Source organism: Ursus americanus, chromosome 7 (assembly GCF_024610735.1).
Source record: "Ursus americanus isolate L20-20 chromosome 7, mUrsAme1.1.p, whole genome shotgun sequence".
Lineage (NCBI taxonomy): Eukaryota > Metazoa > Chordata > Mammalia > Carnivora > Ursidae > Ursus > Ursus americanus.
In genome coordinates, this window is record NC_142133.1 from 9,764,895 (window position 1) to 9,778,216 (window position 13,322).

Sequence of the window (13,322 nt, forward strand, 5' to 3'; positions counted from 1 at the left end):
ACCACAGGCAGGATAAGGCTTTTGGTTCTGGTCTCCTATGTATGAGCAGTTTGGGAAGCCAGCAGAGTTTCAGACAAGTCAAACAAGCCATTTAAATCAGTGTACTTGATGATAAGAATGTATTTAAGGGATTCCAGAAATGTTCCTGGGATTCTTTTAAGGAGTCTGTACAGTGGTGGGGAGAGGCAGAGCAGTAGAGAACTACACCCTTGGCCTCCATGACCAGCCACATTCTTCTGGTTTATGTCAGGTGGTCCCCCCAGAGTGGAGCCCAGGCTCTTGCTTTCAGCCTTCTGGTAGACCTTGCCCTGCGGTGGGTAACAAGAGGGCAGTTGGGTATCTGGTGGGGAAATGCCATTGGCTGGTTTAGTCACTCGCCTCCACACTTTCACATCCTCTATCAGCACCTGCACACTTTAGTCATGACCACACACACTCTTCCTGTTTATACAGAAAGTGCCATTCAGAAAGCTTGCCAGTGAGATGGGAGCTCCACACACAGCCTCAGAGGAAAGAAGCTGAACGACTTATTTGAGAGGGAAAGAAAAGGAGCCTGTGAATTGAGAGGTAAGATCAAGCTGGAGAGCGTCTGGGTCCTCTGGGCTGCTGTGGGTGGAGAAGAAGTAACCCTTGCTTTGTACCCTTTTTGGGGGGTGCATCAGAGTAGCACCCCTCAGGACTGGGCAGCAGGGAGCATCCCCATTGCATCCCATAGAGATAATTCAGCCTTGGGTGAATGGCTGGATAGACTGAGGAGGCAGACTTGGAACATGATCAGAAAAGGTCACAGAATTCATGTGGGTGCAGCAAGTGAAGGATATACAGCCTTGGTATGGATGTGCTGATACTCTTTGTGATGATAGCTGGGCCTACGGGCCTTACGGACAGTGTGTCTGAACCTGACTTAGGCTGTTAGCTACACCTCCAAAAAAGAGCCTATGACACGGCCAGACTAGACCCCAGTGAATGGTCATAGAGAATGATCTCCCAGAGGCCTAGTCACAGGAAGGAGAGAATATGTGTGTTTTGCCCTAAGGCCACCAATGCTTCTGCATAAATAACTCAGAACAAATGAACTTCTCAACAATAGGGTCTGACAGCCCTATCTCATATTCTTTGGATAGCACATTATGTACTATGCATGCATGTATGCTTGGGTGTGCAGACATCGTGCATCTGTATATGGCACATTCTATGTATATGTACACACATACGTGTGTACACATAGATACACATCTACTGCAAAGTAGCATAGTGACAATATTTTTGAAACCAGAGAACTAATGGTGTGACAAAAGATTTTTTTTCCTAATATGTGAATTGCTTGCTACTCAGACTCTTACAAATGTAAAAGTGAAATCATGTTTAGATAGCAGTGTGTAATCCCTTTTATTCAAAGGGTTGACAATTCTATGAGGTAGAGCCTGTTCAGGCATTCTGCGACCTGATATTACAACTAGAATAGGGTAAACCAACTGCTAACCCATACCCACAACAGCAGAGAAGTGACAGTAAGCTCGTTCCTTGGGTCTTGAGTGTACAACTAAGTATTTTTTTTTAAAACTATGATGTCTGCTTTTCTCAGAAGCATTTGCCCCTTAGTGCAAAGTGAGGAAGAGTTCTTTTCTTTACTTAGGTCTGTCAGGGTTTCTCATCTCACTGCTGATGTGAGATTATTACAGTGAAAGTAACAAACACTCCATATGCTAAGGTTTTGGTTTTGTTTCTGCTTACTGTGGTTCTTTTTCTCTGGGCAACACCTGTATTTAGTGTTTAGTTGTGTCATGCATATTTTTTATTTATTTTGCATTTAGAAAGTGGAAAAATATACATTGTTCATTCACTGGATTTCTGGGTTCAAATCTTAACTCTAACACTTGCTGTGACTTTGGGCAAGTCATTCATCATACCTTTCTGCATCAGGGTCCTGGCATCTGTAAAATGGGTACAACAATAATCTCTACGTCTTAAGTAAGGTTTAGCAGAGCTGATACATATAAAGTGCTTAGGAGAGTGCCTGGCACATTGAAAGGGCTCAATAAGTGTTAATGACCATCATTAGTATTAGTATTCGTATTCGTATTCGTATTCATATTCATATTAGCATTAGTATTAGTATCACCGCCTTTTCCACAATTAAAGTTGCCAGACTTGAAGGAAAATCGTGGGAGAGTGGGAAAGATTGAAGGTGGGATGTGGGGTAGGTAAATGAGTGTATAAGGAGATACAGAGGAGGTCAGAGCAAGGATACCCAAGTGCAAGCCCTGCAAAGGTGTATTGGGGGAGGGGTTGGGAAAGGAGCCAGGGCCAGACCTTCCCATGAGTCCCACTGGTGATTGGAGCAAGCTCCGGAGCTCGGCAGATTTGATGATATGAGTTCATACACCTCTTGTGCGTCCATGTGCACAGCAACCTGGGCAGTAGAAACCTGTAACTGGCATCCAAATGACAGTACATGGCATGGGGTCAGTGTCTGTCACGTGTGTGTACACGTTACATGCCTTTTCATGTTGTTGCGTCAGATCCCTTGTGATTGTGCCTATTTTAGAAGATAGCCAATAGCTGGCCCAAGGGTGCAGAGCCAGGTGGGAGCGGGCAGAGCAGGGGGTGGTGGGGGTTGACCATCTCCGACTCCGTGCTCCTAGGGTTGCCTCTACAGTACTAAGTGGTATTGAAATGTGACTGATGAGAAAACCAGGTCCCAGAGAAATCAGAAACAAGTTCAAAGTCATGCTGAGGTTTAACAGTCTAGGGAGGAGCTGGATGCTGGTCTCTGATTTCTAGACCCTTTATTCTACACATCAGCTCAGAGGAAGAACTTTCATCCTTGCATCCTGCCTCCTGAGGTTGACAGCTATGGGACTCCTTGTATAAATCAGCCTCTCCCGCGCTTCAGTTTCTTTATCTGTAAAGTGGGTATAATAACATGTCCTACTCAGTGCCCAGGGTTTTAGGAGAGTCCAGGGAGGGTACATTTGCAAAATACGATTCTATTATTTCTTATTCATGTAGGAGAAAAGTGTGGAAACCGACTTTCAGTACAGGCAGTTAAAAGAAAAGGGAAAGGGAAAGTATAAATGATATTGGTTCTTAATGATGCGTCATTAGGTAGGATTTAGCTCATTCTTTCAGATAGCTGTTTTGCTCCCTGGTACTGATGTTCCATAATCTGTTGAATCATTCCCATATATGGAAAATTAATTTATTGCCAATTTTTATAATATTACAAATCAAACTGCAGCGACTGTTTGCCTCCAAATCCTGTAGTACATTCTACTAGTTCTTCTATTTTTTGCAAATCTGATCAGCAAATGGTGTTCTCATTTTTGTTTTCATTGGCTTTTCTTCGATTATCAATGTGTTGTTTCCCAATGTTTTAAAACATAACTGCAAAAAATAAAAACATTATCCCTCATCCAAAAAACAGCCCCAAACCATTCCTTTTAAAGTGAAGTAGCACCATTTTTCTCATGATTAAAATACAAACAGGTGTTTGTGTACAAATATGAACCCATTGAAAAACACCTTGCCAGAGATTCCTCTTTATACCTGTTATTGGTGCTAAAGATGGGGGGGGGGGCTATCATGAATACAAGACAACAAGACTCCTGCAATAACTAATAAACATGACAACTTGATTTATTAATGGTCCTCTGCTGTAGTCTGTTGACAGATTTTTCTTTACAGAAAAATTACCATGGTTTAAATCTCTATCATATGGCACTTAATTCAATCGACAATATGTTACCAATTAGATCCTGCTTAAACTACCATCAGCCAGCAGACCACGGAACATGTTAAGTAGGATGACAATCAGACAACTAGTAAAATGCTTTGTGGCAGAGTTCTCAGGCCCAAGGAGCAGTGATGAAACAATGGAAAATGAAGAGAGAAAAGGCTAATCCTGCATTTACTTTTACCCATTCTGAACAAAGAAATTGTTTCAGGTTCTCCTGAAAGCGTCCAAAGGGTTTGGGTTTGAGCTGATTGTCGGATGTGCTGATACTCACTGTCTCTCTTCCACCCTTCCATCCTCTTGCCTCCTTTGGTGATAAATTTGCAAACTGAATGGCATTCTACTCCAAAATCCTCTCTAAGGTGATAATGTAGAACTTCAACTCGGTCATGAGGTCCCATTTAGTCACGTGTTTTAAGACTCCACCTTTCCCCCAAGCACCAGCTGTTGCCTGTGGTAAGAGAATTCTCGCTAAGTGGGATGAGCTGCTTTTCATATTTTCATCTTGGAATCTGGCTGTATCAGTCAGTGCACTGTTGCAAGAGAGAGAAACCAAATTGAGCTGTGCTAAACAAAAAGGCAATTTTTTGGAACATTTGGGGGGGGGGGTTGCTAACCAGGTATAAAAGAGAGCAGCAAGTGAGGGGGTCTGAAGGCCAAGCAGCCAGAACCAGTAAGAACACCATTAAGAACCACAGTAATGGAAATGTGAACCCAGTCTGCACCATGTAATGTGGCCACCACTGTGACAGATAGGACCTCAGTTGTCCCCACTTTGGGGCATTCTTTATGTAAAATACAGAGTCCCAGAAAGAAGGCAGAGTGCATCTAGGTCACGTGTCTGTCCCCAGGGAAAGGTCGAGTCCATCCATTTGACTTCAGGCCCTACTACCCAAAGCTCTGCACATGAAGACATCCTCAAAAGGAAGAGTGGAGTGGTAATAGGAAGGGGTGGATAGTTGGAAGGTGACAGCAAAAAAATGACAAATGTCTGCCCCATGGTTACTACGCGGCGGCCTCTCGGTGGAGGCTGGTTAGTTATAAGTAGTTATAAACCATCAGCCACTGGTGGTTTGTTTCGATAGATAGGCGTACAAAGAGGGAATTAGGAGACTGAGACACCGCTGCTTCCTGCATTCGCATTTTGGTCACTTTGCATAGATAGATTTGCTTCGCTTCTACAGCATGAGACCAAGGAATTTTCTTAAGGACCTGAGCAATAATATGGAACTTCCTTCCAAATCAAAGTACGAGGTACTGTTTCCTCAGCTCTTACCTATGGTGAGCATTTTATAGTGTTTTTCTGAGTCCTTGCAACAGCCCTGCGAAGTAGATACTCATAGAGAGAGAATAGAGGCTCTCTAAGGTTAAGTGACTTGCCCAAGTGCATACAGTTAGAGGTGAGGTTCAAACCGCGGCTTCCCAACTCTGAAACCTTCTACACCAGCCAGCCTTAAGGTGATCCTGCAGGCTGCACAGCAGCAACACACGTGGCATTATTAGAATAAAACCCCTTTTCCTCCAGGACGCCACTGTGTGTGTGTCTGAGTGTGTGCACATGAACACACGTGTGTGCTAGAGGGTACACATAACCAGGAAGAATGCTGAGAGGAAAGTTAGGGGCTCAGAGGAAAAACATCCCATATGTTATAACTTTGCCTAGGCTGTCCCTGTTTCTAAATACCGTGACAATATTTTTTGAAGCAAAGATCAAAGGACATATGGTCTGACTCATGGGTTAACAAAGGGAAAATATTTGAAATTGGAAATATCTGGGACAATTTGAGATGTGTGGCTACAGTCATTCTCAGAGCACCTGGAAATCATGGAGTTCTTTTGAAACACTTTGAAATACTGGCATATTAAATCCCATTCTCCAAACGAGGAATAATTTTATCAGCAGAAATTAGGACAGCCTTATACATTGGCTGTTTGATTCCATAGCTGTGAAATTTCATGCCTATGAAAGTAACAAAGGTGTGAAATCTGTTTGCATCACCTGTAAAATCATTAGAAATAATAAGAGAATTCTTCATACAAAAATAAATAGATTTCTTAGAGCAAAAATAGCCAGTAAGAAAATATAATGAGAAAAAGGGGCTATAATTCACAAAAGCCACTGCAATTTAAATACCTAGAAAAGAACTTAAGAGGAAACACATGAGACTATATGAAAAAAAAATCTACTTAGGTTTGTGAAACATATAAATGAAAGCACATAATGTGTGGAGACTAGATAAGCAGACTCAGTATAACTCTCACCAAACTAATTTGTATGCCAAAAATATGTAAAATAAAATTTCCAGTGCATTTGGGGAACAAAAGGACTTGATAAAATTCCAGTCTAAAATTCTGATGAATTTTAGATTGGAATAACCAGGATATTCTTGGAGGGAAAAAAAGAAGAAAGGAGGGGCAGGCATGATGCTTGCCTTGTGGAATATGAAAGTTTCAGTGGTCATGTGGTTCCAGAAGGATGCACAGATCAATGGGAGAGAAGAGAAAGTTCGCACACACATACACTCACACATATGCAAATTTGGTATATGATAAATATATTGAATCAGTAATATCAAGAATGAGGACGGTAATATCGAGAATGGTCAGTCCTCATTTGACTGGATTCTGTGGCCGATCTGACACGGTTATTCTCTCCTTCCTTAACAAAGGAACCTCCCCCTCCGCCTCCAGAACATCATTCTCTTACTTCTTTTCCTATCTCACTGGCCAACTTCCTCACTCCTTCGCCGCCTCCTTTTTGGGTTCCTTCTCCAACTCTTCCACATCTCTAGATGGTGGCATGCCCAGGTCTCAGTCCTCCAACTTCTCTGCTCTGTCTGCATTCACTCCCCGGCCATTGGGTCTGACATGACCGTGGAAACACCAACAATGCCCAGACTTCCTTCTCCCAGCCCTGACCTGTCTTCTGACTAGACACCTGACTGCCCAACAACACTCAGCATCTCTACTTGAATGTATATTCAGCCTCATAATCTTAACATGTCCAAAATAGAATTCCTGATTTCCCTGCCTCCAACCCTTCTCCTCCTGCAGTTTCCTTTCATGTCACTAAAAGCCTCCTCTGTTCTTCCTTCTCTCAGGCCAGCACCTCAAAGCCATCCTTCATGCCTTTCTTTCACAACACACATCTAATCCATCAGCAAATCCCGTCCATGTGTCCTTTGAAATATATCCAGAACTGAATCACTTCTCACCTCTTTCGCCTCTACCGCTCTGGTCTCTTACCTGTTCTGCCTACTGGTTTCCTTTCCACACTCTCCCTTCTTCCCTCTGTTCTAAGTACAGATCCAGAGGAATTCTTATAGAACAAGTCAAATCATGTAACGGCTCAAGCCCCTCTAAGAGCCTCCTTCCTCACTGTTCTAGTTCTCTATTGCTGCATGACCAACTATCCCAAAACATGGTAATTTAAGACAGCATTTCGATTTTGCTCAAGATACCATGGATCAGGAATTGGAGCATGTAGGTGTTGGCCAGGCTGGAGAATCCCCTGCCGCTTCTTCACCCACGTGCCCGGTGCCTTGTGGCTCCTTGGCCTCTCTGTCTCTTCATGTGCCATCTCATCTTCCAGGGCTCTCCATGTGGCTTGAGCTTCTCACAGAATGGTGGTTGCATTTTTTCCCATTGTGATTGTCTTCTAAGAGGCAGGAAGAAGAAGCTACCGCACCAGTTAGAGGTTACTGCCCAAACTGTTACAGCATCTCTTTTGCCATATTTTATCAGCCAAACCAGTTACCAGGCCTGCCCAGAGACAAAGAGGTTGAAGGTACAGCAATGCCATATTGCAGACAAGCCCACAGGATGTGGCTGTGGCCATCTTTGGGAAATGTAATCAGCTATGCTCATTCAGTGCCAAAATCCAAAGTGCTTACCATAACCAATCAGGTCCTACATGATCTGACTCTGGCCACCCCTCTGACTTCTTCTAGTACCATCTCCCCTGATTTGTGGTACTACTTCAGCTAGAGTGGTCTCTTTGTCATTCTTGGAACACACCAAGTATAATCTGACCTCACGGCCCAGGACCTACTGTTCCCTCTGCTTGAAATGCCCTTCCCAGGATACCTAGGTCACCTCTCACTTCCTTCAGGTCTCTACCCTAATATCACCATTTCAGAGAGAACTTCCTTGACCACTCTGTGTAAAATAGCCATTCCAGCCCCCTCCTTGTCCACAGCATTTAGCACCACCTAAAATACTTCATGTTTAGTTGCCCCTTTTGCATCTCCCTGTTATAATACAGTGTATCCCCAGGACCTAGAAAAATGCCTGCTTATCATAGGTTCTGGGTAAGGATTTGTTGACTAAATATATAATTAGAAAAGTAACTTTCCAGTAATCAACACTAGGACACTGTCTAATTGTTGGGGGTGATTGGGAGTAGAGTAAAATTAGATGCATACTAAATTAGAATGAGTTCTAGGAAGATTTTAATGTAGTATAATAAAGCTTGACAATTACTAGAGAAAATTTAGGTAAAGATTTAATAATCTTGGTGTGAGAAAGGTTTTTGTAAGTCTGATACTAAATAAATGAACTGTAAATAAAAATAAGGATAGATTTGACTCTGTCAAAAACACCACACACACGAAAATGAACAGCAAACTTGGAAAAATACTTCGATATGTAATGTGTGCATGCTATCATTAATAGATACAAAGCTCTGTCAAATAAACTCAGAAAAGAAAAAATATATATAAATGACTAATAAGCATTTGGGAAGAAAAATTCCACCAGCTGTGTGGTGGCGGGCAAGCTACTCAGTTCCATCAAAATGGATGCCATGTGGCTTCAGTGAGCAAATATCTGTACCTTTCTTAGAATAGCACTTGGCGTATAGTAGGTGCTTAATAACCACTGGCTTTCGTATTACTATGATCTCCTAATGCCATGTGTGACGCGGAGATGGAACTTCTAAGTGTTTATTAATTATTTCAGTCCTTCGTTCCCTGGGGTGCACCTGGCAGATCACGTCAGAGGCAGCACCCGGCTTTCTTCCCCCATTGCCTCATAAATATAATGAAGAGAAGGTGAGGTAGAAACCCTGTAATTCTTGAGAAATCTGTTTTAAAAGGCAGCCTCTCCCAAGAAAACTGCATTTATATCATATCAGTAATACTGTCCTGAAAACCATACTCATTTGAGTAGTTAACGGCCGAGAAAGCACCGTGTCATGCACTGAACCAACACTTACACTGTTTGGTAAAATAATAATAATAATAATAATAATAATAATAATAATAATTAATAATCAAGTGTGTCTGTGGAGTCTGAGGTTCACAGGAGTAGTGGGCTGTCCTTCTCCTAAAGATATTGGGAATGTTGGGGAACTGGAATGTTGAGTCCATCTTTTTGTTTCTCAAATGGCATATTTACAGTCTGAGGTCAGAGAAGCTCTGGGCAGAAAATGTTGCCATGGAATTTCTGGCTATTAATTTTATGACTCTGTTATTCAATCTTCATTGTTGTCTGGACTGCAATTATATTTTTGTGCTTTAGGAGATGCTCAACAATCTTTGTTTAGAAATAAAGAGTGAGCAGTTAACCTTCCTGACTGGTAAATGCCCTTCTGTTGACTCAACTGAGATCTTTGAGGATTGACAATGCCTCAGCTGGGTTGTCCTGTGAGACAGCCCAGTGATCTTGTCTTCCCAAACTGCATGAAATGATTTTGCTTACAAACCTTCTGAAAGAACCCCAAAAAACTTCGTACTTCAAGACTTCCTGGAAATCAGTATTTGAAACTGTCTCTTAAAAAACAAAAAGCCTTTATTTCAGGACAATGAACATTCTAAGGGCTGTAGTAAGATTGTTGCAGGCAATGACCCACATAGGGGCACACTGCCGAGTGTGTGAATAGGAACTAAGATTCAGCCCACCCTCCATTCGACCAGTGGAAGGAATGTTTTTTCTCTAGTTCTCACAAAGGTAACAGCATCTCACTAAGCCCTGTGCCTACCCCTTGGAGTGGATGTCACTTATGCATGTACACAGGACAGGCCTGGGTGAGAGGAGTGTCCTTTGTGGTAGAAATCTGTGGTACAGGGGAGGCAGGAATGGAGAGATGACATGGAGCCGTGCCCACAGAGCAGTCTTGGGCAAATCAGTTTTAGAAAGGATGACATCCACAAACAAAAGCTAGTCGTAGAGTTCATTAACCCTGACTATCATTCAGTTTCTAGAAACTTCTAGAAAGTTCTTCGCATACCGTACCCAAGTTTGGAGACTTCTGTGTTAATCATTATGTTTTACATGCCGCGTGCCCTTAACTAATAGAGAGCCTACTGAAAGTGTGACATATGCAATATGCCTCCCTTAGAACAAGGATTCCTGCCAGTGACACTTGGCCATGACACACCTCTTTCTCATGGGCAGTGTAATTTGTATGGGGCAGAACCACATAGAGGCCATGTGTTAGAGCTCAGCTCCAATCCCAGCTGTGCCTCCCAGTATAAATGAACATTAACGATCCGTCATCCAACACTTCCTATGCACTGGGCACTAGGAGATCTGTAACTGTGGGCAAATTACTTTCCTCTCTGAGTCTCAGTTTACTCTTCAGTTCAAATAGGGATAATAATACATCTGGGTTGTTGCGAGGATTTAATGAGGTTGTATGCAATGCATTCAGAATAGCCGGAACATATAGAGCACTCAGTAAAAAGCAGCTATTTTTTTTCTTATTTAGACAGTGGACCCGTATCAACTTTAACGTACCTATTGCTTGAAGAACAAGTAAATTAGACATGTTGGGAAGAGGGTTAATTCCTGAGATTGGTGGAACATTTTGTGAATAACAATAGTAATTTTCTAAATGGCTCTGAGCAACTTGGAAAAGAGCATGCATGTAGCACAGGCCCTGGTGGTTTCCTGGAGAGTAAATTGCCCATTGGAATGGCCTGACCATTACTTGCTCATAATGTGGGTTGTTTTATATATATACTTAGTTATAGCACATTTGCCAGGAAAACTACTAGGCTGATGTTTTTGCCTAAGTAGCCAATCTTTTTTTTTGTCTTGAATAAAGTGTCAAATAACTGTATATGATTTAGATTTTATGTTCAGCTGATTATTTACATCAGGAAGCATCAATATAGAGTAATTGGCAAGTGGGTACACATTCAAATGATATGATGATATCTCTGCTGCATTTTCCTATGATTCTGGGGAGAAAATCATTAGGGATTCTTGTTTCAGAATCTCATCAAAATAGATCCTTTGGTTTAGTTAAGTGGTTGCTGCTGTGAAGTTTGTCAATGGTGGGACTGTAGCTGAAATCAGGGACACTCTGACCCATTAGCTATGAGCCTGTCTTCTGCCCAGCTGCTCTCTGGGTGCCACATTCCTCGCTGGACTTCGTAGATGAGCAACTTAGGTTAGCAAAGGCAACAGATGGACTGAAGGTGCCTGACCGTTGACCCTGACCTCTGACCCAATTCCCTCTGTCTGTACTCCAGAAAAGTGTCTATGGGAAGGATAAACAAATTAAATATCTCAGGGTTGAACCTTAGAGGTCATCTATTCTAACCATACTCTCTTTTTCCAACACATTTTGATAAATGGTCATCAATTCAGTTTAACTACCTCTGGCAACAAAAACCTCATGGCCCCTTGATATGGCCTTTTCTTTTCCAAAGAGTTCCAATAACTTAAAAGTCCTTCATTTCAACACGAAATCAGCCTCTTTGTCATTTTGTCTCTTGTTTCTCATTTTGCTTTCTGGTGTCACAGTGAATAAATACAAGAATATGAGATTGACTTAGGCAAACAGATCGAGCATCCTCTGAGCCAAATAACAATAACCAACATTTATTAATCTCCAGTGGCATGGGTTGGAAGAAGCAGGCTCTGGAAAACTCATTGCTTGAACTCTGAAATTAACCTTCCTTGAGTGGGTCACTCTTGTCATCCTTAACCAACCACAAAAAACATCAGAAGCCCCTTGAGAGTTTTTCCAATGAGAATGGGCAAGGCAGGGAGGGAGAGGTTGGAGAGAGACAGAGAGAAAGAGAGAAAGAGAGAGAGAAATTAGGGGTGGTATTATTCATACTAAGGGAACTAGCAAGAGAGGGTCAAAATCTACTTCTGCTTCACGATTGTTTTCTGACTAATGCCGACTCCTGCGTGAGATGTATGCCTTCCCAAGAGTTCCCTTGCCTCTGGGTAACTCATCCGCATCTAGCTGGGAGCAGGAACTTTCTGGGGCTGGTCTTCCCAGGCCATGTTTATTCAGACATTCAGAGCACTTGTGTGGCAGGGCTGGGGTGCAATGGCGGAAGGTCAGAGGTCAGGCAAAGTAGGGCCTGAGGTCACGTGAGGTCTGGGAGTCAGCAAGAAGTGCCTGCAAGTAATCAGAAGACCTCCAGTCTGGTTCTGGCCTTACTACCCAGCAGCCATGTGACCTTGGGCAAGCATTCTCAACCTTTTTGAGCCTGGTGTTCTTTACCTTTAAAAGGGGAATAACCACCACCACCACCACCTTCCCACCTACATCATAGTAATGATGTGAGAATCAGATGAGACAATAGAAGTAAATGTCAATGAGCTCCCAGCTGAGGTGACAGAGGGATCAGAACTGAACATTCTGATTGAAATGTGAGAGATGCAGGTCAGCCATCCTGGATTTTCTAAATAGCTGGGTCATGGGCACTCAACACCTGGCTGCATGATTCACTCTTTCTCTGGTTAGTTGTGATTGCAAACTTACCTCCTAGAGATGATGGAATAATGCACCACTGTGCCACCGCCCAGGATTGCTGACAGTATTCCTATAACCTCGCAAAGCAGCTGGCAGCTCATTGAGGCAAATTTATATGCATCAGCACTGTTTTCATCTTATACTTTAAACAACTGTAATTAATAATACCCTCCTTTCCCAGTGTGTCAACACAACTCCACCTTTTCATTTTGAAAGAACCTAAATAAATATAGAAATAAAATATTCAATTATTGGAACTAGAAATGAGAAAATATAATTGATTTGAGAGGTTTTTGCTACAAAAATTCCCCAGGGCCACTGACTACATTTTATTAAAAAATATCACACACTTATATTTCTACATTTCTTATGTAATAATTTTGAGTTTCTCAGGGGGAAAATAGTATTATTGAAGGAAAAATAATTATGACAAGTGTTAAAGATTAGTGAGCCAGATTCCCCTGGTGTGCAACCAACATCCTGGGAGTAAGTTAAGTGCCTTAGGAAGCGATGTGAACTCTTGTCATTGAGTAAATTACTGCTTCGATGCACTAACAAGGACCCCAGTGGATTGGAAGAGTTCATTCAGCTTCCCAGAGCACCGAGCCTAATCCCCGTGCAGCATTTGTGCTCCGAGAGAATCTGGATCTGTGTTCATCCACATCTATTTCTGTCTTCTAAGAATAGGCACTTCTTCAGGGTAGAGCCCATATCTTAACAATTATCATTGGCATCTGGCCCGGCCCCATGCTCCTGAGAGCCCTGTAAACACTCCTCTGGCTTCTTGAATAGAACGTGCTTTGCCAGTGATCAATGCCTAAATTGCCCTGATAATGTCTCTCTGCCTCCCTGCTAAAACAGTATCAC

General features: G+C 42.4%; 1 protein-coding gene across 6 annotated transcripts in view; it reads left to right on the forward strand.

Annotated features, from left to right (window-relative positions):
- The first annotated feature begins 470 nt into the window (after window positions 1-470).
- Window positions 471-13,322, forward strand: part of AFF3 (ALF transcription elongation factor 3) — a 553,103-nt gene continuing 540,251 nt past the window's right edge. For all 6 annotated transcript variants that reach the window (XM_087863299.1, XM_087863300.1, XM_087863301.1 and 3 more), the window contains exon 1: window positions 471-567. The gene's annotated coding sequence lies outside the window, so the exon portion shown is untranslated. The remainder of the gene's footprint in view (window positions 568-13,322) is intronic.